This window comes from Gopherus flavomarginatus, chromosome 11, assembly GCF_025201925.1.
Source record: "Gopherus flavomarginatus isolate rGopFla2 chromosome 11, rGopFla2.mat.asm, whole genome shotgun sequence".
Taxonomy (NCBI): domain Eukaryota; kingdom Metazoa; phylum Chordata; order Testudines; family Testudinidae; genus Gopherus; species Gopherus flavomarginatus.
In genome coordinates, this window is record NC_066627.1 from 8,038,967 (window position 1) to 8,063,645 (window position 24,679).

A 24,679-nucleotide genomic window follows, 5' to 3' on the forward strand; every position below is an offset into this window, starting at 1 on the left:
CCAGGAAAGGGACTGGATACAGGCCTGGAACAGAATCTTCGTTAGTTACCAGAGCTGGAGATTCTATTAAAAAATGGGCATTTTTCTGAAGATATTACATTTTCAACACTGGTTTTATTTTATACACATCTTTAGAACCTACAAAGGATAAATTCGACAAAAACTCCATTTCTATTTCCTCAACATCTGTGTCATGAACGGCTGCATTTCCCATAGCATAGGATTAGCTAGGAGAGATCTTCTGTAGGGCCTGGGTTACAAATGCTTTGGGAACCAGACACATGAGCATTTTGCCTAGTTCAAAACCACTTACCATGGAATTCTCTTCCCAGATCTCGGAGACAATATTGCCTTAAATAACTGAAATACGCTGTGATCATATGCACTTCCTTCAGTTAGTTGGGGTTGTGCTGTTGTTCACCATTTCTGAGTGGAGATTTTAAATCACTGCTGTTTCTTTGTTAGCCTGTCCAGTAAATTAGAGAGTTCTCTCCTGTTGATAGAACTGCACTTCAACTTTCTCCATGTCATTATGCAGGGATGGGGAAAAAGCAAAACTGAAATCATAAATGAGGACTTTAGCAAAGGGTCATTGTCTTAAATTCTTCAATAAATTTGAGCTACATCCTATCAAACTGAACTAATATCCAACTGGGTGACCAAACACAGCCTTCAGGAAAGATAGAAACCCACATCACAGAGAGAGAATACATTACAAAGAAAGCGTCAAGTGAAATTCCAGAGCAGGTTACATCTGATTATTCAAAACCGGGACAAGAGATTCTCCCACCACATTGTCCTCTGATCCATTCAAACCTGCTTCCCTCATCCCTGTCTCCATAGTTAGTTATGTTATTTACGAAATTTTTTAGTATCCTAGCATCCCCATGGGGGAAAAACACCCCTCTTGCCAGAAATGGCTTTACAATAAATGGAACCTGAGATTTAAACTCTAAATGATCACACTCTATTTGGGATCCATTTGAATTCCCCTCCCAGGACTTTGACACTTTCATCTCCAGTCACAGCGACTCTTATATAGGATTAAAGTAGTAAAAACATCATCTGCAAGCACGGACAACAGAGAATGCTTCATCACATGACACTTTGAGAAGTGGATGGATAGAATGTGATGAACATAAACTCTGCATGGCTCAGGCAAAAGATAACAGTTCTGCAGTGAAGGGGAAGGAGGGAATCTTTGAGTCACCCCATCTCCTTCCAGTGTCACGGAAGCTGAAATTATACTTTTTTCCTGCCTCAGCTCCTCTTCATTTACATCTAATTTGAAAAATTCCCAATATAACTGCTCTTCAGCACAACCCAAAGCAACGTGAGAACAACTGTCAATGATACAATCTCTATCACTGGTGACTCTAACAATAACTTTGCAATAGGAGGAATGGTATAAATGTGACGCTCCCTGGTTCCTCATAGGAAGGGCACACTCAAATTACTTGTGGGACAATAGAAAGGACAAATAGGTCCACCTCAAAAGAGGGCGAACTGCAAAAGGCAAAAATGGGCCACTCATCTGGACAAGCTGAGGGATAACGGTGCTGCAAACAGTTCAAAGAGCTTTAAAAGTTACTATGTGGGAATCAGGAAAAGTATTAAAGAAAAGAGAGTCTTGATAGCCCTAGAGATTTTTACAATGTTGATCTCCTTCGCAGATTCTCTGATGGCTAACATGGGCTGAGTACCAAGAAAAGGTTTTCCCGCACTCACTGCATTCATAGGGCCTCTCCCCTGTGTGGATTCTCTGATGCTCAGAAAGGGCTGAACTCTTAATAAAGCATTTTCCACACTCACAGCATTTATACGGCCTCTCCCCTGTGTGAATTCTTTGATGGGCAATAAGGTTTGAGCTGTGATTGAGGGTCTTCCCACACTCACGGCATTCATAGGGCCTCTCATCTGTGTGGATTCTCTGATGCACAGAAAGGGCTGATCTGTGAGTAAAGGTTTTCCCACACTCACGGCATTCGTAGGGTCTTTCCCCTGTGTGGATCCTCTGATGTCTAGAAAGGGCTAATCTGTGAGTGAAGCTTTTCCTACACTCACTGCATTCATAGGGCCTCTCCCCTGTGTGGATTCTCAGATGAACAGAAAGGCTTGATCTGTGAGTCAAGTTTTTCTCACACTCAGTGGATGTATTTTTTCTCTTTCGCCTAAGGATTTCCTGTTGTGTTGTGGTTTCCATAAGGACCTTCTGAGTTCCCCAACAGGAAATACATTTATCCAATTTCTCCCCTGGCTGGTTTCCCTGCTCTCTTTCTGGTCTGTGCTGAATCTCAAAGGAGTTTCCCTGCTCATTACTCCTGGACACATTCCTTTTCGATCTTTGCAATAATGCTCTGTGTTTATCCACTTGCTCAACATTTTCCTTCTCAGAATTCTGCTCCTCTTTCTCACATGCCATTGCATCACCTGCTGTGATAGAGACAGAAATCTCAAACAGGGATGGAAAGGGGGAAGACTAAACCAAAACAAAGGCTGAAGACAGGTCAAATAAAAATCAGGAACTGAACTCCCCCAAACTCTTCCCCTAAATAGGACAGAGGAGGGGGATGATTTCAGCCTTCACATCCCATCCAAATACGCAGGGGGAAGGGAGGAAGCTAATGCCTGATGTTTGCTAGGATCTACAGGAAGCCATGAGCTATATTTACCCTGAGGATACAATCCCTGCTAGGGACAATAATGAACTAAGAGACCTCCCAAGGGCTTTGATGGGCATACCAGATGTTTCCTTCAGGCACTTACAGATTCTGAGTTGGTTTAATGTTTTCCCACCTGTGCGGGGAGCTCTCAGGATCTCTCTTTCCTCAGAGCCCTGGAGGTCTGGGACCCATGGCTCTTCCCCTTGTTCCAGCTGGGAGATCACATCAGGCTGGGTAACAGGAAACCTTGCTGAGATGAAAGAAAACAAAGGAGTTCAGTTGATTTCATAAGACTTTGTCATAAAAAACATTCTGTTTATTTAACTTCAGTGCTTAGTGTGACCTGGTTGGCCAGAGGCAGTTCTCACTGAAAATACCAAGATCAGGGCAGGCTGAAAAAGAGATCACCCACACGGGTTATCGAGAAGCTGAAAAAAGAAATCACACAGCCCCCTTTATTGCATCCCAGTTTTCTGACTCCCAATCAGCACCTAGATTCAGCACAGTGAGAGGTTATTTAAAAACTGCTCACATAAACAAAATGATCTTCTGACCCCAAAGGTCAGCCACGTTACCAGGTCAGCACAGGTTTGGATCTTACCCAAAATACGACACTGCCAGCCAATCCTTTAGCATCTAAACTAAAGGTTTAAATGAAATAAGATAGAATGAAGTGAAATGGGAAAGCAGTCAGATACATTCCAAAATGGATAGATCAGGTTCTTAGCAGTATTAGTGAGTTGCCGGTGTGAAAGTCTGTCTGGAACACATCCACAGCTTGGATGGGTCATTCAGTCCTTTGTTCCAGGGTTCAGTTTGTAGAGAAGTTGCTCCAGAAGTAGGAAGGGGGATTGAAGATAAGATGGAGATGACGCAGCTGCGCTTTACATTCCTTTTGCCATGTGGCTTGTTCTTCCTGTGTCCCAAACACAAGATTCAGAGCACATGGTATGGAAAAGCCTTGGAGGTTTCAGTACACAGCCTTACCCAGGAATGTCTTGCTGACTCAATAGGTGTATCCCCTTGGTCCTTTCCATGGGCTCATTGTACAGCTGATGACCCTCAATGGGCCATCAAACAGGCTAGGCAGTGTTGATGCCAATATGTCTGGAGGTGTCGCCCAGAAACACTGCCCAAGTCTGGAAATACAGATATACTCTACATATCTATGGCTCACAGTACAAAGGTGATAGAAACATAGAAACAAAATGATCATACCTGGAAAATCATAACATTTTCCCTGACACCTTCCATGGCATATCTAGCACAATTCATTGCAATTTTATCAGATTTTATTATTTTATTATTAATACCAAAGTGTCTCACAATTCCATACAGTGTCACACTTGGTAAACCAGTGAATTTCCAGGACCAGTTCCCCAGGTCCATGAAGATGCCGAACACTATGCTTAGAGGGATTGAAATACCCACCTATCTGCTGGGAACACACACATAGACACTGTGTCAGTCTGTACCCGTGTTCACTCTTCTAGAAAATTATGATCAATTTTGTACACAGTACGGCTTGTGAGGTATCACTTGAAAACCCATAACCTACTGAATATTATCCTCCTGTTAAAATGTGTAGTAACACTGTATATAAAGTTATGAGATTTTACAGTATGATATTACTGAAAAAATTACAGTTCTGGGGAACACCCACAGACCAGTTCCTCAGAGACAGCAAGGCAAACAGCTGGTCAAATAGCCATTCTCCTGCAGGGGGAAGGTGTGAAGAAGACATCTACATTCCATCACAGGGACCTCTTGAAGCTGTTGTGGAAAATGACCACATGACTGATTTTCAATCAGCTCAGCCTGAGGCTCTTTTCTTGGTTACAAGCATGCAGGGGGCGACAGCTATTGGAATACTGTCCTCCTGAGCTAAAAATCACACAAGCCTTTTAAAGCTTAAAGCCACAAACAATGACACATAGGCTGCACATTAATTACCTTATTTGGAATATATTGCAAAATATGATGCAGGTCAAAAGCAAGCTGAACAATCAGTTTTTCATATCCGGCCTCTCCTCTTATTGTTATTCCTAGTCTAGTTTGTGGTTTGACTTTTCTAACACTCCCATTGTGGTTATGTTTCACAATCTCGGTTATTTCAAATCAGTGTGTTTGGGAACTTTCCACTTCACCTACTTAGGCCCCTTCGGCACACAAAGCCATTGTTCCCCAATTTGGGGACTTTCCATTCCACTTTGCCTTTCTCTGCCCTTTACACAGAGAAACAAGCTCAGCTAATACTTTAGGCCTACTAGTTTGACCAAAGCTCCAAAGCTCTTTCTGTAGACTTTCCCGCACAATTCTCACATCTCCAACAGACAGCCTGTCACCGTGACTGAGCTGAGAACTGAAGTGGTTTCTAGTACAAAGGACTGAATTATAAAAAGAGGTGAGGAAAATGCATGAGACACTCTCTCTCTCCCCTTTCCCTCTGCTCATGACAACTCCTGAAGAACTGAACGTGGGCGGCAGAGGTGGGTTAGGCCGAGTCCTGGCTGAAAGGAAAACCAGCCTGTCTCAGCACAGGGTGACAGAAACATTTGCCTTGAATCCGTTTCAGCTTGTTAACTTAAACATTAGTTCAGTGTTTTATCTTGCATTTATTTTGTAAACAATTCTGAGCTTTATGCCTCATTATCCATATCTTAAAATTTTTTTTGATAGTTAAGAATCTTGTTTTATTCTTTATCTAAGCAGTGTGGTTGTATTAAAGTGTGTTGGAAACTTCATCTGGGATAACAAGGCTGGCGCACGTCATTTTCCACTGATGAAATGACAGACTTCATATGAGCTTGCGTTGTTCAGGAGTGTGCTGGACAGGGAAAGATGCACATTTCTGGGGAAAGTCAGGGAGCAGAGAATTTTCTGGGATTCTCCTGTGAGGTACTGTAATTTGTGAGTCACTGACTAGCAGCACTCAAAACTGTGTAGCTGGGAGTGAGTTACATGCTGGAGACCGTGTGTGAACTGCCCAGGAGTGCCTACTCTCACAGCAGAGCAGTGGAAAAGGCACCCCAGCTTGGGAACTGAGGGGACAGAGCTGTTCAACAGTCCAGGTTGCACTGTGGTTGATATCACAGGCACTCAATTTCAAAGAGTCTCCTAAAACACAGAGAAAGTAAATCTATGTCCCAGAAATCGAAGACTCCAGAGAGAAGGCAAGTCTCCCTGGCACTGCTTCTTGCTGACAGAGAGGTCCAGAGACAGAGACAAAGAGAGAGAGTCCTGGGGAAGCTGGGAACAGGAAGCATGGGCTGGTGGGGTTCGGTGGAGAAAGGGAACAGGAAGGGCAGGGATATCACTGAATTCAGGATCTCAGCAGTACTAGATGTCAGGATAACATACACTGCAGCCCATTGGAAAACATAATCCCAACTATATATACAGAATGATGGGGTCTAAATTAGCTGTTTCCACTCAACAGAGAGACCTTCGAGTCACTGTGGATAGTTCTCTGCAAACATCCACTCAATCTGCAGCAGCAGTGAAAAAAAGTGAACAGAATGTTGGGAATCATTAAGAAAGGGATAGATAATAAGACAGAAAATCTCCTATTGCCTCTATATAAATCCATGGTACGCCCACATCTCGAATACTCCATGCAGATATGGTCATCCCATCTCAAAGAAGTTCACTTGAGCAAACAGGAGCTATTTGACACTGTGCGATATGGCTCCTGTGCTCTGTTCCCAAAATGTTCTGCAGCAGGGGAGGGCCTGTGGCAGTGTGTGTGTGTCACTGGCATATTGGGGTGATGCTGAAACAGGGCAGAGTAGAGGTGGCATTGTGGGGTTGGCATGAACCTTATCTCTTCATTTCCTATTCCAAGAACTAAGGGGATGGGAATTCTTACCCAATGAGGTCACATTCTCATAGTTCTCCTGCATGACATCTCTGTAGAGGGCTCTCTGAGGGGGGTCCAGCAGAGCCCACTCTTCCCTGGTGAAATACACAGCCACCTCCTCGAAGGTCACCGGCCCCTGAAAGAGCAAGAGTCCAACACTCAGTACGTGATGTCCCACTCTCAGCCCCACTCTTTGTGGGGGAGAGGAACCAATCAAATGCAAGCTCTGGGTGGATCATAGTTAACAGAGTCCCACCCCCACCCTGCAAAGAGCATCCTGGAAACACCAGGTTAAGGGGACCAAGAGAGAGCCCCTTGTCTCTCCCAGCAGATCCATCACCCCCCTACTAGCCACCGACTGATACAGGAGATGGAGCCCCTAGCAGGGTCCAGGGAAAACTCCCTGGTAGGAAGCCCAATAACCTCATCGTGAGTAGCTGGATATGAAGAGAGAGGCAGCTCCCCTAAACCTCACTGATGGGTGCCCCCTTCATATCTCACAGCAGCCGCTGGTTAGTCAGGTCAGGCTCCAGCACTGGGAGTCTGGTCAGTTTGACTAGCTCTATGAAGGTGGGTTATTCTCAGTTTCACAAATTAGGGTATTTCCACCACCTAATCTCATGGGTCTCTTCCTAGAATCTAGGCCACTTAATAAACAACTCCCAGCAGGTTTATCTCAAGCTGTCCTCCGCCCTTCCCCACCCTGTGCATTTCCTGCCCCGCTCCAACCTCCAAAGCAGACTGTGCAAATCTTCCCATCTCTGGTGTATTTGCTGTCCCTCTCCCGCCCTGCAGGAACCCACCAGCAACCTCCCGATAATCTCTACCTTAACAGGCTCCCCTGCACCCATTTCTCTTCCCTCTCCCTTGGGAGGATGGAATGAGCTGGAGCAAAAAAAGGACGTCATTCTACAATCGGTCTGGGTGAGAAGGGCAGTTGTGGGGGTTTCAGAACAGGGTTTATTTAATTTCACCAGCTGATTCTCCCAGGCCCTTTCCCTGCAGACAGACAGCCCAGATTCTGCCATGCTGAGAAAGAGATCAAGCATGTTATTACACTGTAGACCTGGCCCCTGCTGCCAGGCTAAGCCCACAGAGAGATTTTTAACCTCCCTTCTCCCTCCCCTCACCTCATAACAAAGTCTCTGAACACAAGGCTAGAAAAAAGCAGAACCAAAGGAGTCACTGTGAGGGATTCCCTCGGACACTGACCCCACAGCAGCCACACCCCAGCAGGGGAATATGGAGTCAGGAACTGGCTTTTCCTGTCTCTGATCCTTGTTTTGTTCACTGGAAAGTGGTTCTGCCCAGGGATGCAGCAATACATGTGTCTGGCTGGACTAGAGAGCTGGAAATCTCTCCCCTCACTCATTTCTCCCACTGCTCCTTTCAGTCTCTCCTTCCCCTGTCCTCTCTCCCTGCCCCTCTGGCTGGGAAAGTCCCATTCCTGGGGGTTTTGCTCTCCCATGGCTGAATTTTCTCCTGGCAACCGCTAATGGGAGGAGAAACGAGGAAGGGCTGTTTGTGCAGAGTCACTTTCTTGCCAGACCCCAGCACTTTCCCTGAGGTCTTTCAGTTACCTGGAGTCTGTGGTAGAATTGGTATTAACAGGGCCCAGGTCTCCCACAAGGGGCTAGTACGAGTTGGAGAAAGTCATCACCTGGGCTGGGCAGAAAAGAAGCTTTAACTAAGGTCACTGCCCAGCACAGAACCCCACTAGGGAGCAGCAGCTGCCAAGCCTGGTCTCCCAGATCACAATGGAGACTACAGCATCTGACTCAGGAAGCTGAACCCCAATATCCTGAGCAGAGAGAGACAGAGCATCTAAGTAGCTTCCCTCCTTTAGCTCTCTGGGGAGAGCAGCTAATGAGAGCTCTTCCTCACAGGTAGAATTGCTGATCCCATTCGCCTCACTGTCCTTCTTGAGTCACTCCTTGTCTTTCCACGCAGTGACCCTGGATTAACATTGGTCTCAATGCTCAGAGCAGCGGCTGTGTTAGTCTGTATCCGCAAAAAGAACAGGAATACTTGTGGCACCTTACAGACTAACAAATTTATTTCAGCATGAGCTTTCGTGAGCTAAAGCTCACTGCTTCGGATGCATAAAATTGGTCTCAATGAAACCAGAGTTCAGAAATGAGTCTAGAATGCTGTGGAAGAGACCATTGTGTGGCAGTGCTGACCCCCTTCCCACCTCCCTCACCCCCAGATCTAGGATAAGGGCTGGGGGGGAGGGAATGAATATTCCCAATGGAACTGGAAGTTCCTGCAGTTTTCAAGAGCAGAGAAAAGAAAAATCAGTGATTTCACCTCACAGTGTTTGACAAGTGGCTAGAAAGTTATGACAGTAACTGGGCCTGGCCGGGGACTGCCTGGCAGTGCTTGGAGCCAGGATTCTGGCACAAACTGGTCAGGGAGAAGGATCAGGGTTAGTAACGGCCCCCAGACACCCCAAGCCCAGACCCCCCAGCCAGGGTCCCCAGACACCCCCACAAACCCAGCCAGGAGCCCACCAGATATTCCCTGGCACCCAGTCCGCAGAGTCCCTGGCCAGGGATCCCAGATACCCCTCAAAACCCCACCAGCCACAATGAGAGCTGGACACTGGCGAAATGGAGAGAAAATGGGGCACAATGGGGGGAGGGGAACAGGGAACTTCTCAGGGGTTTGAGGGAAGGGGGGGTCACCCTGGGTGCTGCTCGTTGCTCTCTAGGGATCTCAGCCCCCCCCCTTTCTCTCCCCGCTCCTCGGGGGTCACCTGCTCTTCCCCCCCCTCCCCGGCCATGTCCGGGCTGCACAGACATTTCCCACCCGCCCCTTTCCCAGCCCCCGCCCGCCCCCACAGGGGGTTAATAAAGGGCTCTCCCGCCGCGATCTGCGCATGCCCAGAGCTCCAAGGGCACAAACCCTTCTCCGTCCCGGGAGAGGCTCCACCGACCCCGCGCGAGCCAGGCAGAGCCGGAGCGGCCCGAGCGCGCTGGTAGTCCGGATCCACCTCCCTCGCCAACGTCACTTCCTGTTCAGGGAGAGTCAGGAACTACATCTCCCAGCCTGCCCCGGGGCCGGTTCCGCCCTCTCCAGCCAAAGAAAGGAGGTCCCGGGGCTAGGCAGACCGTCTCCCCGCCCCTCCTCCTTTTCCCCTGCTGAGAGACCGGCCCCGCCCCCCGCCTTTTCACAGTTCCTCATCCACACAATCAGGGTTACAACACTTCACATCCCATGCCCCAATAACAAATAAACTGGGGATCCCACAGCTGCCAAAGCTAGACGTAGGTATCTCTGACCCCACGAATCCCCTAAGCCACGACGAGACCCCTCCAGCATGGACATAGGTATCTCTGCCCCCACAACCCTCCTAAGACCCCCAAAACCCCTCCAGCCTAGACGCAGGTATCTGTGCCCCCCACAACCCCCTAGGCCGTCATGGGACCCCTCAAGCCCCGACATAGTTATCTGAGCTCCCCACAACCCCCCTAAGCCCCCCGGAACCCCTCCAGCCTAGACGCAGGTATCTGTGCCCAACACGAACCCCCTAAGGCCCCCAGGACCCCTCTTGCCTGGATGAACGTATCTGTGCCCCCCACAAACCCCTAAGCTCCCCCAGGATCCCTATATCCTGGACGTAGGTATCTGTGCACCCTCACGAACTTACTGATCCTCCCAGCGACCCCTACAGCATGGACGTCGGTATCTGTACCCCAGAATGCCCCAAAGCAACCCCGGGACCCATACAGCCTCGAAATAGGTATCTGTGCCTTCCCCACAACTCCCTAATACCCCCAGAACCCCTCCAGCCTGGATGTAGATATTTGTGACCTCCAGGAACCCCCTAAGCCCTCCCCAGGACCTCTCCAGCCTGGACATAGGTATCTCTGCCTCCCACAAGCCCCCTAAGACCCATAGGGCCCCTACCAGCCTGGTTGTAGGTGTGTGTACGCCACACAAACCCCCTAAGCTCCCCAGCTCCCCAGCTCCCCTCCAACTGGGACGTAGGTATCTGCACAACCACAACCCCTTAAGTCCCCCAGGGACCTCTCCAGACCATACGTAGGTTTCTGTGCCCCTCCTCAACTCCCTAAATCCCCAGGGACCAATACAGCCTGGACACATGTATCTGTCTCACCACAACCCCTTAAGCCATCCAGGGACCTCTCCAGCCCGGATGTATATATTTGTGTCCCCCATGAAGCCTCAAATCCCCACCGGAACGCCTTCAGCCTGGACGTAGCTATCTGTGCCCCCCACGACCCCTGAGCCCCCCCAGGGATCTCTACAGCCTCTACATAGGTGTGATGCTCTGTGCATTACCCTGCGTGGCCACACGGTGTCACTGTAGCTCCATGCAGGAAATGCTCTGGGCATTACTGTGATGGAGTAGGGACTGTCTGTGTGGGGGATGGGAGAGCAGCAGGTGACTTTAGGTGAGGGACAGGACCTAAGCCTTTAACTCAAGCTAGGCAGGGGGGAAGGGGTCAGCACCTTTGCCCGGGAAGCTGGACACAGGAAGGGGCCGGCTGGAGGGAGTTAGTTCAGTTTTGGTTTGGAGCTGGGTTGTTGGAATTCAGGGAATCCCAAACTGGGAACTAAGCTTCCTGAACCCCCAGAAGGACTCGATTGCGGGGTCCTGCTTGTGCCTCCAAGCTCTGCTGTATCGTTCGCTCCTGTTGTCCAATAAACCTTCTGTTTTACTGGCTGGCTGAGAGTCACTGTGAGTCCCAGGAAGAGAGGTGCAGGACCGGACTCCCCCACACTCCGTGACAGACCCTAAGCCCCTCCGGGACTCCTGCAGCCTGGACGTAGGTGTCTGTGCCCACCACCAAATCCCTGAGCCCCCCAGGGACCCCTACAGCCTGGACGTAGGTGGAACCCTTCTGCCAGGCTGAATTGATAACAGCAAGGACTGGGTTCAATACATAGGGGTCCCTTCCCTACAACGTAATGCAAACCAGCTCGAGCCCCCACCCAGTGACATGGGAAAATTTTACATACGCACCCCTAGATGCCTCAATGAGGCAATACTTCCCCTCTCGCAAGCACAGAGTCTGGCTGTAGCAGAAAACATTTAATAACGTGAGATAAAGAACATAGCATTAAATTGGGAAAACACCTCAACTAGGCCATGTCCTTTTCCCTGGGCTCTTGAGTCCAGCAACCCCAAATCACCCCAAGACGCCAATGTCCAATACCTTAAATGTTTCAAGAGTCCAGCAACCGCAAAATCACCCACAGTCCCGCAGCCCCAGAGTTCAAGAGTCTATCTGCAGGGTTTTTCCCCCTGCCAGCCTGGGTAGAAAGGGGCACCTTACGTAGTCCACTGCCGACTGCCCTGCCTCTCCATGGGATTCTGCTTCCGCTTTCCCCACAAATTGCTCAGTTCCGCCCACCAGCTGCTCTGCTCTGCCAGACAATCTGTGATCTGGTCCAGCTGTCTTCTAAAACTGCTTCGCTCACCTCACTCCATGGGCCACTCCCACCATCCCACAAACTGCTCTTCTCCATCAGCTGCTCTGCAATATACCTTCAGACTCCCACACTAGCTAGCACGCCTCTTTAGAGATTTCAGATCAGGAACCTGGAACTTCAATTCTTAAACAAATCAAAAACTAGCTCTGCTATTCAACTGTTAAAAGAGAAGAAGGTGCAATGGGTGTTTCTGGCTCACCCAACGAGCTCACTCCCTTCTCTAGCGAGTGCCACTCAATTGATGGTGAGAATCCCTGTCTCAAAGCAGTTTCACAGTTCCTCATCCACACAATCAGGGTGACAACATTCCACATCTCATGCCCCAACAACAAATAAACTGGGGATCCCACAGCTGCCAAAACAACCATCCCAGGCTGCCATAGCCATGTCATGTGCAGTGGGTGTGCCTATGCAAACACGATCAGCCCCTGAAATTCTTTTCCACACTTGCCATAATTCACCACCAGATGACAGGGTAGAGTTCATCCTGCTTCTGCTTACATAGGTATCTGTGCCCCCTATAACCTCCTAATCCCATCAGGACCCATCTAGCCTGGATAAAGGTATCTGTGCTTCCCACAAACCTCTAAGCCCCCCAGGGAACCTACAAGCCCAGATGTAGGCATCTGTATGCGCCACAAATTCCCTAAGACCCACAGGACCCCTCCAGCCTGTAGGTAGGTATCTGTGACCCCCCAGAGCCCCACAAAGACCCTTGGGACCCCTACAGCATGGATGTTTGTATCTGTGATCCCCACAAACTGCCTAAGCTACCCAGGGCCCCCTACAATTGGGACATAGGTATCTGTTCCCCCCCAACACACCTAATCCCCCCAGGGACCCCTCCAGCCTAGACGTAGGTATCTCTGACCCCACGAATCCCCTAAGCCACGACGGGACCCCTCCAGCATGGACATAGGTATCTGTGCCCCACAACCCTCCTAAGACCCCCAAAACCCCTCCAGCCTAGAAGCAGGTGTCTGTGCCCCCCACAAATCCCCTAGGCCACGATGGGACCCCTCCAGCCTCGACATAGTTATCTGAGCTCCCCACAACCCCCCTAAGACCTCCGGAACCTCTCCAGCCTAGGCACAGGTATCTGTGCCCAACACGAACCCCCTAAGGCCCCCAGGAGCCCTCTTGCCTGGATGAAGGTATCTGTGCCCCCCACAAACCTCTAAGCCCCCCCAGGATCCCTATAGCCTGGACGTAAGTATAGATTCTTAGATTCATAGATTCTAGGGTCAGAAGGGACCAATGTGATCATCTAGTCCGACCCCCTGCACCAAGTAGGCCACAGAACCGTACCCATCCACTTCTATAACAAACCCCTGACCTATGCCTGCGTTATTGAAGTCTTCAAATTGTGGTTTGAAGACCTCAAGCTGCAGAGAATCCACCAGCAAGTGACCCATGCCCCACGCTGCAGGGGAAGGCAAAAAACCTCCAGGGCCTCTGCAATCTGCCCTGGAGGAAAATTCCTTCCCGACCCCAAATATGGCGATCAGCTAAACCCTGAGCATGTGGGCAAGACTCACCAGCCAGCACTCAGAAAAGAATTCTCTGCAGTAACTCAGATCCCATCCCATCCAACATCCCATCACCGACCACTGGGCATACTTATCTGGCAATAATCAAAGATCATTTGCCAAAATTAGGCTCCCCCATCATATCATCCCTTCCATAAATTTATCAAGCTTAATCTTAAAGCCAGATAGGTCTTTTGCCCCCAGTACTCCCCTTGGAAGGCTGTTCCAGAACTTCACTCCTCTAATGGTTAGAAACCTTCGTCTAATTTCAAGTCTAAACTTCCTAGTGTCCAGTTTATACCCATTCGTTCTTGTGCCTACATTGGTACTAAGCTTAAATAATTTCTCTCTCTCCCTAATATTAATCCCTCTGATATATTTATAAAGAGCAAGCATATCCCCTCTCAGCCTTCTTTTGGCTAGACTAAACAAGCCAAGCTCTTTGAGTCTCCTCTCATATGACAGGTTTTCCATTCCTTGGATCATCCTAGTAGCCCGTCTCTGAACCTGTTCTAGTTTGAATTCATCCTTCTTAAATATGGGAGACCAGAACTGCACACAGTATTCCAGGTGGGGTCTCACCAGCGCCTTATATAACGGTGATAATACGTCCTTATCTTTGCTGGAAATACCTCGCCTGATGCATCCTAAAACTACATTAACTTTTTTCACGGTCATATCACATTGGCGGCTCATAGTCATCCTGTGATCTACCAATACCCCAAGGTCCTTCTCCTCCTCTGTTGCTTCCAACTGATGCATCCCCAATCTATATCTAAAGTTCTTATTATTAATTCCTAAGTGCATAACCTTGAACTTTTCGCTATTAAATTTCATACTATTACTATTACTCCAGTTTACAAGGTCGTCCAGATCTTCCTGTATCATATCCCGGTCCTTCTCCATGTTAGCAATACCCCCCAACTTTGTGTCATCAGCGAACTTCATTAGCACATTCTCTCTTTTTGTGCCAAGGTCGGTATCTGTGCACCCTCACAAACCCACTGATCCTCCCAGCGACCCCTACAGCATGGACGTAGGTATCTGTACCCCAAAATGCCCCAAAGCAACCCCGGGACCCCTACAGCCTAGAAATAGGTATCTGTGCCTGCCCCACAACTTCCTAATACCCCCAGACCCCTCCAGCCTGGATGTAGATATTTTTAACCTCCAGGAACCCCCTAAGCCCTCCCCAGGACTTCTCTAGCCTGGACATAGGTATCTCTGCCCCCTACAAGCCCCCTAAGACCGATAGAGCCCCCACCAGCCTGGTCGTAGGTGTGTGTACGCCACACAAACCCCCTAAGCTCCCCAGCACCCCTTCCAACCGGGACGTAGGTATCTGCGCAACCACAACCCCTAAAGTCCCCCACGGACCCCCCCAGACCATACGTAGGTTTCTGTGCCCCTCCTCAACTCCCTAAACCACCAGAGACCACTACAACCTGGACGTATGTATCTGTACTCACCACAAACCCCTAAGCCGTCCAGGGACCTCTCCAGCCCGGAGGTAGCTATTTGTGTCCCCAATGAACCCCTAATCCCCACAGGAATGCCTCCAGCCTGGACGTAGCTATCTGTGCCCCCCACGACCTCCACGCCCCCCAGGGAGCTCTACAGCCTCTACAGAGGTGTGATGTTCTGTGCATTACCCTGAATGGCCACAAGGTGACACTGTTGCTCCATGCGGGAAATGCTCTGTGCATTACTGTGATGGAGTAGGGACTGTCTGTGTGGGGGATGGGAGAGCAGTGGGTGACTTTAGGACCGGACACGTGCTTAGCCTGTAACCTGAGCTAGGCAGGGGGGAGGGGTCAGCACCTTTGCCCGGGAACCTGAACACAGGAAGGGGCCGGCTGGAGGGAGTTGGGTTAGTTCAGTTTCGGTTTTGGGCTGGGTGGTTGGAGTTCAGGGAATCCCAAACTGGGAACTAAGCTTCCTGAACCCCCAGAAGGACTCGATTGTGGGGTCCTGCTTGTGCCTCCAAACTCTGCTGTATCCTTCGCTCCTGTTCTCCAATAAACCTTCTGTTTTACTGGCTGGCTGAGAGTAACTGTGTGTCCCAGGAAGAGGGGTGCAGGGCCGGACTCCCCGACACTTCGTGACAGACCCTAAGCCCCTCCAGGACCCTTGCAGCCTGGACGTAGGTATCTGTGCCCCCCACAAGCCCCCTAAGCTCCCCAGGGACCTATATAGCCAGGACATTGGTATCTGTACCCCATATAGGCTCCATAAGCCCCCTGAGACACTCCAGTGTGCACGTAGGTATATGTGCCCCTCCGAAACCCCCAACACCCTCCCCGGGATATCTACAATCTGGACGTAGATATCTGTGCCCCTCATGGAACCTCTAACCCCCCCTGGGACTGATACAGCCTGGACATACGTATCTGTGCCCACCCCAACCCCTAAGACCCCCTGATACCCCTACAGCCTGGACATAGGTATCTTAGGCCCCACAAACCCCCTAAGACTCCCAGAACGCCTCCAGCCTGGACATAGGTATCTATGCCCCCCACTATCCCCCTAAGCCCCCCTGGTACCACTACAGCCTGGATATAGGAATATGTGCCCCCCACGAACCCCCTAAGCCCCCCTGGGACCCCTAGAGCCTGGAGATTGATATCTATGTCCCCCTCAAAACTCTCTAAGCCTCCCAGGGACCCCTATGGCCTGGACATAGGTATCTGTGCACCCCAAGGCCCCTAAGATCCCTCAGACCCCTACAGCCTGGATGTAGGTGTGACGGTGCTTCCTCTGGGAGCCAGCTCAGGTCACTCAATCAGGATGAACTGCAAACAAAACAGGGCAGACAAATCCCAAACGCTGATGGTGATTTCAATACTTAAGTTTACCAAGCCAGCACAAAACAGCTTCTGTAGTACCTCACTGGATACTTAGAAGTTTAAACCACACAGTTCCCTTAAAGTACCCAGCCTCAGGCCTCCGTCCAGACACACCTGTCAGATATGATGATGATTCCTGAAAATCTTACTTCATCATATAAAAGAAAAGATTCTTCCTATCCCAAAAGATCAGCCACATACCCAGGTTCAATTATAACTTACATCTTACCTAAAATACATGCTATAGCCAATTCTTATTAACTAAGCTAAAATGTATTAGAAAAGAAAAGAGAGAGAGTGTTGGTTAAAAGATTAATAGACATATAGACTTGAATTCAATTCTTGAGGTTCAGATACATAGTAGAGATGAGATTGTAGTTGCCAAAAGTCCTTTTAGAAATAGTCCATAGGTTATAATCCAATTTCCATATTCAGTGTGGCTGAAGTCAATGACTGGGGATCTCAATCCTTGTGGCTTAAGGTTTCCCCCTCTTGAAACCCAAAGCAGATCTGAGATGAAGAAGGATCATGTCCCAGGTTCTTATACATTTCCAGCAGCCTTTCGGCCTGAGAAAACAATAGGCTTAACTCTCCTTCCAAGCATCCTGGCAATTAGTACAGGGTAATTTATTCATTTAACAGTTCAAATACAGGTTACCACAACCTTCAAAGAGACACATAGACAATAATACTATTTCACTCAAGTATCATCATAAATGTTAATATTCCTTTTTTGCTCTTTGAATTAAAACTATAGCAATAGACAAGACTTGTTTGCCTACATCACAAGACCTGAGCAAACATCTCCCCTTCTACCTCTAACAATGCAGACTTGCATTTCAAAGCTCTGTTCATTTACATATCTTGCTAACCAGTTCTTAAGGTTCACCCATGGGTCAGATCAGTCGGTGAGGTGAGTTAATTAACTCTTTCTGGCCCTGTCACCTTTCAATGAGATATTAGATTATACTTATAATGTCACAGTAGCGGTGAGTCGACTGCTGCAGCACCCCGTAGACTCTGCCTGTGTCTGTCACTGAGCTGGAGTACAGCAGTCGAGGGGAGAGCACTCGATGTGTTGCATCTACACTAGACGCGATATATCGACCCCCGCTGGATCGATCGCTGCCCACCGATTTGGCAGGTAGTATAGACATACCCCGAGTATCTGGTGATTGGAGCTGGACTCCAGAGGGGGACACATTGAAGGAACTCAGGGGTTAAGGTGCCTCTATTGTCAACTGTCAGGGCTGCTGTGGCTCAGAGGAGGGTGCTTGACTGCCTGGCAGGCTTAGGCGCCGCAAGCCTGGGAGGCAGGAGAAGTGAAGCGGCCACGGCTTGCTCGGGGTGCTCGTGCTCGGAGCAGGGGTGAGCTGGGGCGAGGGGGTGCCGCAGGGCAGAGCGGGGGAGTTGCCACAAGAGGGGAGCCTCAGGGTGGAGGGGGAGAGCTGCCACGGGTGGGGGCACAGGGGGGGAGGGCGCAAGGTGTAAGTTTCGCCTAGGGAGTGAAACATCCTTGCACTGGCCCTGCCCCATGCCCTGCCTGTAGCCAGCCCTGCACCCTCTGCCCTGCCTTGCCTGCAGCCAGCCTCTGTCTCCAGCCAGCCCTGCACCTTCTGCCCTGCCCGCACCAGCAGTATCCTCCCTGCCCTTCCTGCAGCCAGCCCTGCAGCGAGCCCTGCACCCCCTGCCCTGCCCTGCCCGCAGCCAGCCTCTGTCTCCAGCCAGCCCTGCACCTTCTGCCCTGCCCGCATCAGCCGCATCCTCCCTGCCCTGCTTGCAGCCAGCCCCCTAGCCAGCCCCTGACACCCCACCTGCCCTGTCTCCAGTCAACTCCTGCTGCACCCCCCTATGGCCCTGCCCAAAGCCAGCAAGCCCCCACACACCACCAGCCTGCACCAGCCCTGCACGCCATGCCTGCAGCCAGCCCTGCACCCCCTGCCCTGCCCTGCCCGCAGTCAGCCTCTGTCTCCAGCCAGCCCTGCACCTTCTGCTTTGCCTGCACCAGCCGCATCCTCCCTGCCCTGTCTCCGGCCAACCCCTGATGCACCCCCCTGCCTGAAGCCAGCCAGCCCCGCAGCCCTTGCCCTGCCTGAAGCCAGACCCTACCTCCAGCCAACCCCACATCCACTGGTGCCCTGGACTTCCCAGGGCAGTAACCCTGCACATCTGCTTCAATGAAGGGGGCAGGGAGCAGCTGGGACCGACACATGTGCACACCCTAGGGTGACCAGATAGCAAGTGTGAAAAATCGGGACGGGGTGGAGGGTAATAGGATTCTAGATAAGAAAAAGACCCCAAAATTCGGACTGTCCCTATAAAATTTTGACATCTGGTCACCATAGCACACCCCCAGGACTCCTGAGTTCCATTGCTGGGTTTCCTATTGGTTCCACTGCTGGTTGTTTTCCTTTTCCTGGGGACTTTGGGCAAGTTGCTCCCCACTCTCGGGCTCTTTCCTCAACAGTCAAATGGGGATTTCATACTTTCCCGCTATAGGAAAGTGCTGGGAGAATCCCCCAGCAAAAGCTGCTCTGACAGTTCTAAGCAGCATCTGACCAATCAAGGTCGGAGCTCACTGCCCAGGAGGAGTGATTGGCTCTGGGGTTTCACTTCAGCCCAGTGTAGAGAAAGAGCCCTAACCATGGAGTTTGGCTCAAGAAGACCAAGTCTCCAATTTGTTAAGGGTGTTTTGAATTTCAATCCTGTGCTCCAAAGTGCTTGGTGTCAGCTGTAAATTTTAGAAGCATGGTCTCCATTGCATTTTCCAAATCATTCATGAAAATATAGAATAGTACCTGACACCGGACTGATTCCTGCCAGACCCACTAGGTACACCCTCTCCATTGGGCAGCCAAACATGGAGAAGGGCTCCTGGAGTCTGGGCTTTCAACCAGCTCTGCACCCACATTACACTGATCGCAGCTGGACTACATTTCCCTCGTTTGCTTGTGAGAATGTCCTACGGGACTGTGTCAAAAGCCTTAGTAACACCAAGCTAGATCCCATCTATTGTTTACCCACCTCCACCAGGCCCAGAACCCTGCCAAAGAAGGAAAGAGGATTTGTTTGGAATGATTTGTTCTTGACAAATCCACGCTCACTAGTCATAAGAACCAAATTATCCTGTAGGTGCTGCTGACAAACTGAGTGTTTAAGAATGTATTGCAGGATCTCTCCAGCTATGGCAGTCAGGCTAGCTAGTCTGTAAGTCCCAGAGGTCTTTTGTTCCCCTTTGAAAGATAGGTCCTGTCTTGTTCATGGATGGGAAGATGTTCTTTTTCAGGGATCTCAGACAAGAACTGGGGCACAACACCTGGTTTGTTAAGGCCACAAAAACGGAGGCAGGAACCTCTTCTCTGCTGCTGGCAAAGAACCACAGGTACCTAAAAGACAGGACTCACATCCTTGAATGGGCTTTAAAAAGGCAGTGGTTAATAAGTTTGGCCCTAACCATTTCTTGTTTCCCCATACTAGACATTTTAGCAAACTTTAGAATTTCTTGCTGCTAAACACTGTGAAACTCCCTTTTCTCCTTCACAGAGGGCTTTAACGCCCCTTATCTCACTTGGGCTCTAAACTGCCCAGAGTTCGAGGACTGTTCCTGTTCCCATTGGACAGATGGCGGAAGGGAAGTGACCTACCCAAGGCCTACACAGCAAGGCGGTGGCAGAGCCAGAAAGAGAAGCCACCAGTTCTGACTCCTGTTCTAACAGACGAAAACACCCCAGAGGCAGGGATAGAGCCCAGGAATCTAGATGATGGGAAAATTTCATTCAAACCGTTTCTGTCCGAAAATCCCATTCAGACTAAACCAGTTTGTTTCTCCAAATCATAACAAGTGAGATGAAAGTTCTTTGCAAAAATATTTTGTTGCAAAACAAAAACATCTCCTCTTTGTCAGAGTGTGTTAAATTGTCTCCTCGCACACAAAGAGGAGACACTTACATCTCAACCGTTAGATAAGATGCTTCAATCTGAGCTAAGTCATTGCTACTATTAACAATTCCCAAATAAAAAAATACAAATAAAATAGACTATTTCAGCTAATCTATTACGTCATAATCTGCTCTGAGTAAACATGATGGGAAACCTCATATTATGCACTACTTCTAGTGACACTCCCAAATGGATCCGCATCCTTCACCCACCATGAGGTAGGTAAGAGCGAATCATTATTATCCCTACTTGAAAGAGGGAGAAGCTAAGGTTGAGAAAGGAGAATTGACTTGTCTTAGGTCACACAGCCCGTCAGAGGCAGTGTTGGGAATAGGACCGAAGAGCCCTGATTTTCAAACTAACCATCGGATCTTGAATTCAGACATTGAATGACCTGAATACTGTGCTCTCAGATGAGCTCCAGACCAACAACAGTGACAGTAATTATTCTGCAAGTATTTGAGGAGAACTGAAATGTTAGAGAGAATCATCAACTGCTCAGAAACAATTAATGCAGAGAAGCAGCAAAATTAATCAAAGAAAGAACTGGTTCTGACTTATTTACTTGATCTTAAAAGAGAACAACAAGGACCTGAGTCTCCTCCCTGTCAATAACCCCCTGCTCAGCCAATCAGGGTAGAGACTGAGGACGGGAGGCTGAGGGTTCTCACCAGAGAGCCCAGAGGATGGCCCAGGTCACTGGTGGGGATCACTGCCCGAGCACTATTTCAGTCCCACATTTTTGGGTGGACCTTCCATAGTGGGAGCTGCAGAGGACTTCCCCGCAACACACACACACACACCCCTCCTTCCTGTTGTTGGGAAGAGAACAGGAGAAAGGACAAAAGAAGCAAGAGAAGAAGAGGAGGGAGGGATGGAGGAAGAGGTGAAACAAAAAGGACAAACCCTAACGTCCCCAGTGATTCTAATGGACAAAATCCCAGGTGCGCAATAAAATTCTGCCTCCTTAAGCTCGTGTTTTCCATGCCTAGAATTCACTTGTCACCAGATAGATCAGACTGAACAGGTTTCAAACCTCCAGGAGGCTCTTACCTTCTAAACAGGGACGGCTGTTTTCTAGTAAAATCACTAAAAGGGAAGGAGGAAACTCGAAAGAGGTTCCTCCTGGCGCTCACGTCCATGACCCCAAATAATCTCTCAGTCCTCAAAGAGAGACCTGGAGAAGGAAACGTGCTGAAGCAAAGCCACAGGGGTCTCTGAGGTTTCACTGGCCCCTCGCCCCTGTCCTGCCTGGCTGATGTCAGCATCTCTCTGTGAGGTCACCACCTCCCCACCACCTATGACCAATAGTCTGAGATCCTGCAAAAGGCCTTTGTGATGTCACTGCCACACCCCTCCCTTGCTGGGCTAATGTCTTGCCCCTGGCCAGGCACTTTGGAGGTTTGAGCTATTCCCTGTGGATCACCCCACTCAAGGAGCATTCGTTCTAGGCAGCAAGCCGGCTAGACAGTAAAACATCAGATGCTGCTCCCAATGCTACACTCAGTTTTTCAGAAATTAGTCGACTTCATGGTCAGAAGAAACCATTAGAGCGTCTAACCTGCATATCACAGGCCTCCTGTATGACACAACAGCTACTTTGGGGGCAAACACATTCCAGAAAGGCATCTAGTCTTAATTAAATGACATCAGGAGATGGCGAATCCACCACTTTCCTTGGTAGCTTGTTCCTGTGGTGAATCATCCTCGCTGTTGACTATTTGTGCCTTAGTTGTAATATGAATTTGTCTCTTTTCACTTTCCAGCCATTGGGTCTTGTTATGCCTTTCTCTGCTCCATTCAAGAGCCCGTAAATACCCAATCTTTTCTCTCCATTAAGGCACTTCAACACTTCAATGAAATCACCTTTCAATCTTCTTTTGATAAGCTAAACAAGTTGAGCTCTTTCAATAGCTCACTGGAAGGCATTTTTCTCCAGCCCTCAGAACATTTGGTGGCTCTTTGCTGCCCTAGCTCCAATTTCACAACATCTTTTTAAAATGAGGACACCAAAACTGGAGGCAGTATAAAAGTTGTGTAAAGGTAAAATTAAATAGGTTGCAGAGGAGTTTTTTTTAATTTTGGCTTTTGTTGCTAAAATTTTTGTCTCTCTGCGGTGAGAAAAAAACACTCCCCAAATGCCAAAATTTGAGCCATGAAAAGCGGCAGTGTGAACAGCACTTCATAGGTGGAGTGCTCCTGGTGACGAAGCTCCTGCCCCTCGTTGGAAGTAGTTTGGCTTTGTTGCCGGGGAAGCTCTCTCCCAGTGATAAGGACGGCTACACAGCGCACCTTACAATGGCATGGTTAGAGTGGCACAGCTGCACCATGGTAAGGTGCGCGGCGTAGACACAGCCTCAGAGCTGGGGAAAGCCGACAGGCGCTGAGGAGCACAGGGTTCAGACAGAGACATCCGGTAGGAGAGGAACTATTCACAGGGATTCTCTATGGCCTAGTAAGGTGGAGAGGATGGAAGATGATAATGTACAGGTAGGTTCTGATGAGAAACAGTGAAATGAAAGAGTCTCCCTCAATTACATCATGTAATAGCAGACAGCTAAAATGGGACACAGTTTAGAAGTGCTTAAATACAAATGCTAAATGTCTAAGTACTAAGACTGGTGAATTTGAGTGCCTGGTATTGAGTGACGATATTGATAGAATAGGCATCACAGAAACCCCTGCACCCCCCTCCTGTACCCACATGGGGAGACTGACCTGTGTGCATGGAGCAGCTGGCATTGCTGCCCCCCACTCCTCCCTGGAACGCTGCTCATCTGGGCACCCCTAGGGGCTGTGGGATGTGGGGGTAAGAAGTGAGATCATCCGAGCTCCCTGCATCCAGGTCACTTTCCTCAGCTGGGCTGCATAGCGGGAGGGTAGAGAGCAGCAGCTTCTGATGCTCCTCTCACAGCACAGCCCAAGTAGGAAAAGTGACCCGGACGCATGGAGCACATACGGTTGCTCCTTACTCCCCTCAAACCTCTATGGACCCATGGAGGAGCATTGGGGCAGGGGAGAGCAGTGAGCACCTTTGCACTGCCACATGGTGCCCTTTGACCCTTGGAGCCCTGGGCGGCTATCGAGGGGCACCACCCCTAAGGCCGGCCAGGCTCCCCAGAACGAGCAGCAGAAAACAGAGACTGGCCACACACTGAGCAGTGGTAGCCTGGGCGGCTCGTAATGGAGGCTCAGGGGGGAGGGGTGTCATAACATTTTTTCCCAGATTTGGACCTTAGCGTCCAAAATATGGGTGTTAGCATGAAAACCTCCAAGCTTAGCTACCAGCTTGGACCTGGTAAAGCTGTCACCAGCCAGGGATTTATACAGTGTATGGCTCACTGTGGTCTTCCCAAAACCTTCCCCGGGGGACCCCCAGACTCAGATGCCTTGAGTCTCACAACAAAGGGGAATAAACCATTTCCCTTCCCCTCCTCCCCTCCAGGTTTTCCCTCCCTGGGTTCCTGGAGAGATATACAGAAGCAAGCTCCGTGAGTCTAAACAGAGGGACTCCCCCCTCCCTGTTTCCAGTCCTGGAAATAGAAGTACCGAGATAGCTAATCTCTCTTCCCCCTTACCCAGAGGGTATGCAAAGTCAGGCTTAGTAAATCTAACACAAAGAGATTTTCCCCCTGACTTCTTCCTCCCACCAATTCCCTGGTGAGCTGCAGACTCAATTCCCTGGAGTCCCCACTAAAGAAAAAATCCAACAGGTCTTAAAAAGAAAGCTTTATATAAAAAGAAAGAAAAGGACATAAAAATGGTCTCTCTGTATTAAGGTGATAAATACTTAAAAGAAAAAAATGAATAAACAGCCTTATCCAAAAAGAATACAATTTAAACATTCCAGCAACTACACACATGTAAATACAAAAAAATACAATATAAATTTATTGTCTTATTATCTTTGTACTTAAAACTTGGAAACAGAAGATTAGAAAGGCAGGAGATAGAAAAATCACTCTCATAGCCGAGAGGCCACAGACACAAGACAAAGAACAAAGAACTCACACACAAACTTCCCTCCACCCAGATTTGAAAAAGTCTTGTTTCCTGATTGGTCCTCTGGTCTGGTGTTTTAGGTTACTGGTGTTACCCCTTTATAGGTAAAAGAACATTAAACCTTAGCTATCTGTTTATGACAAGGGGGCTCAGCCTCCCCAAACCTTGCATTGCCAAGGGGACAGTGGGGCCCATGACCAGGGGCCCTGGCCAAGTTAGGTCCCCCTGGAAAAGTCTCCCCTATGTCAGCCCCAGGGCTGGCGGAGCTCCCACTCCCTGCTACAGCCCGGGGGCTGCAGCAGGGGCACAGAGCTTCTCTGGTCTCAGGGCCACAGCGGGGCAGGGGTAAAGGAGTGATAGGGTGGGGCTGGTGGGGGA

General features: G+C 49.4%; 1 protein-coding gene and 1 pseudogene across 6 annotated transcripts in view; one reads left to right on the top strand and one right to left on the bottom strand.

Annotated features, from left to right (window-relative positions):
- The window catches only part of LOC127031107 (zinc finger protein 707-like), a 769,794-nt gene that overhangs the window by 481,505 nt on the left and 263,610 nt on the right, over positions 1-24,679 (top strand). The window lies entirely within an intron of this gene.
- The window catches only part of LOC127031106 (zinc finger protein 345-like), a 565,317-nt pseudogene that overhangs the window by 309,003 nt on the left and 231,635 nt on the right, over positions 1-24,679 (bottom strand).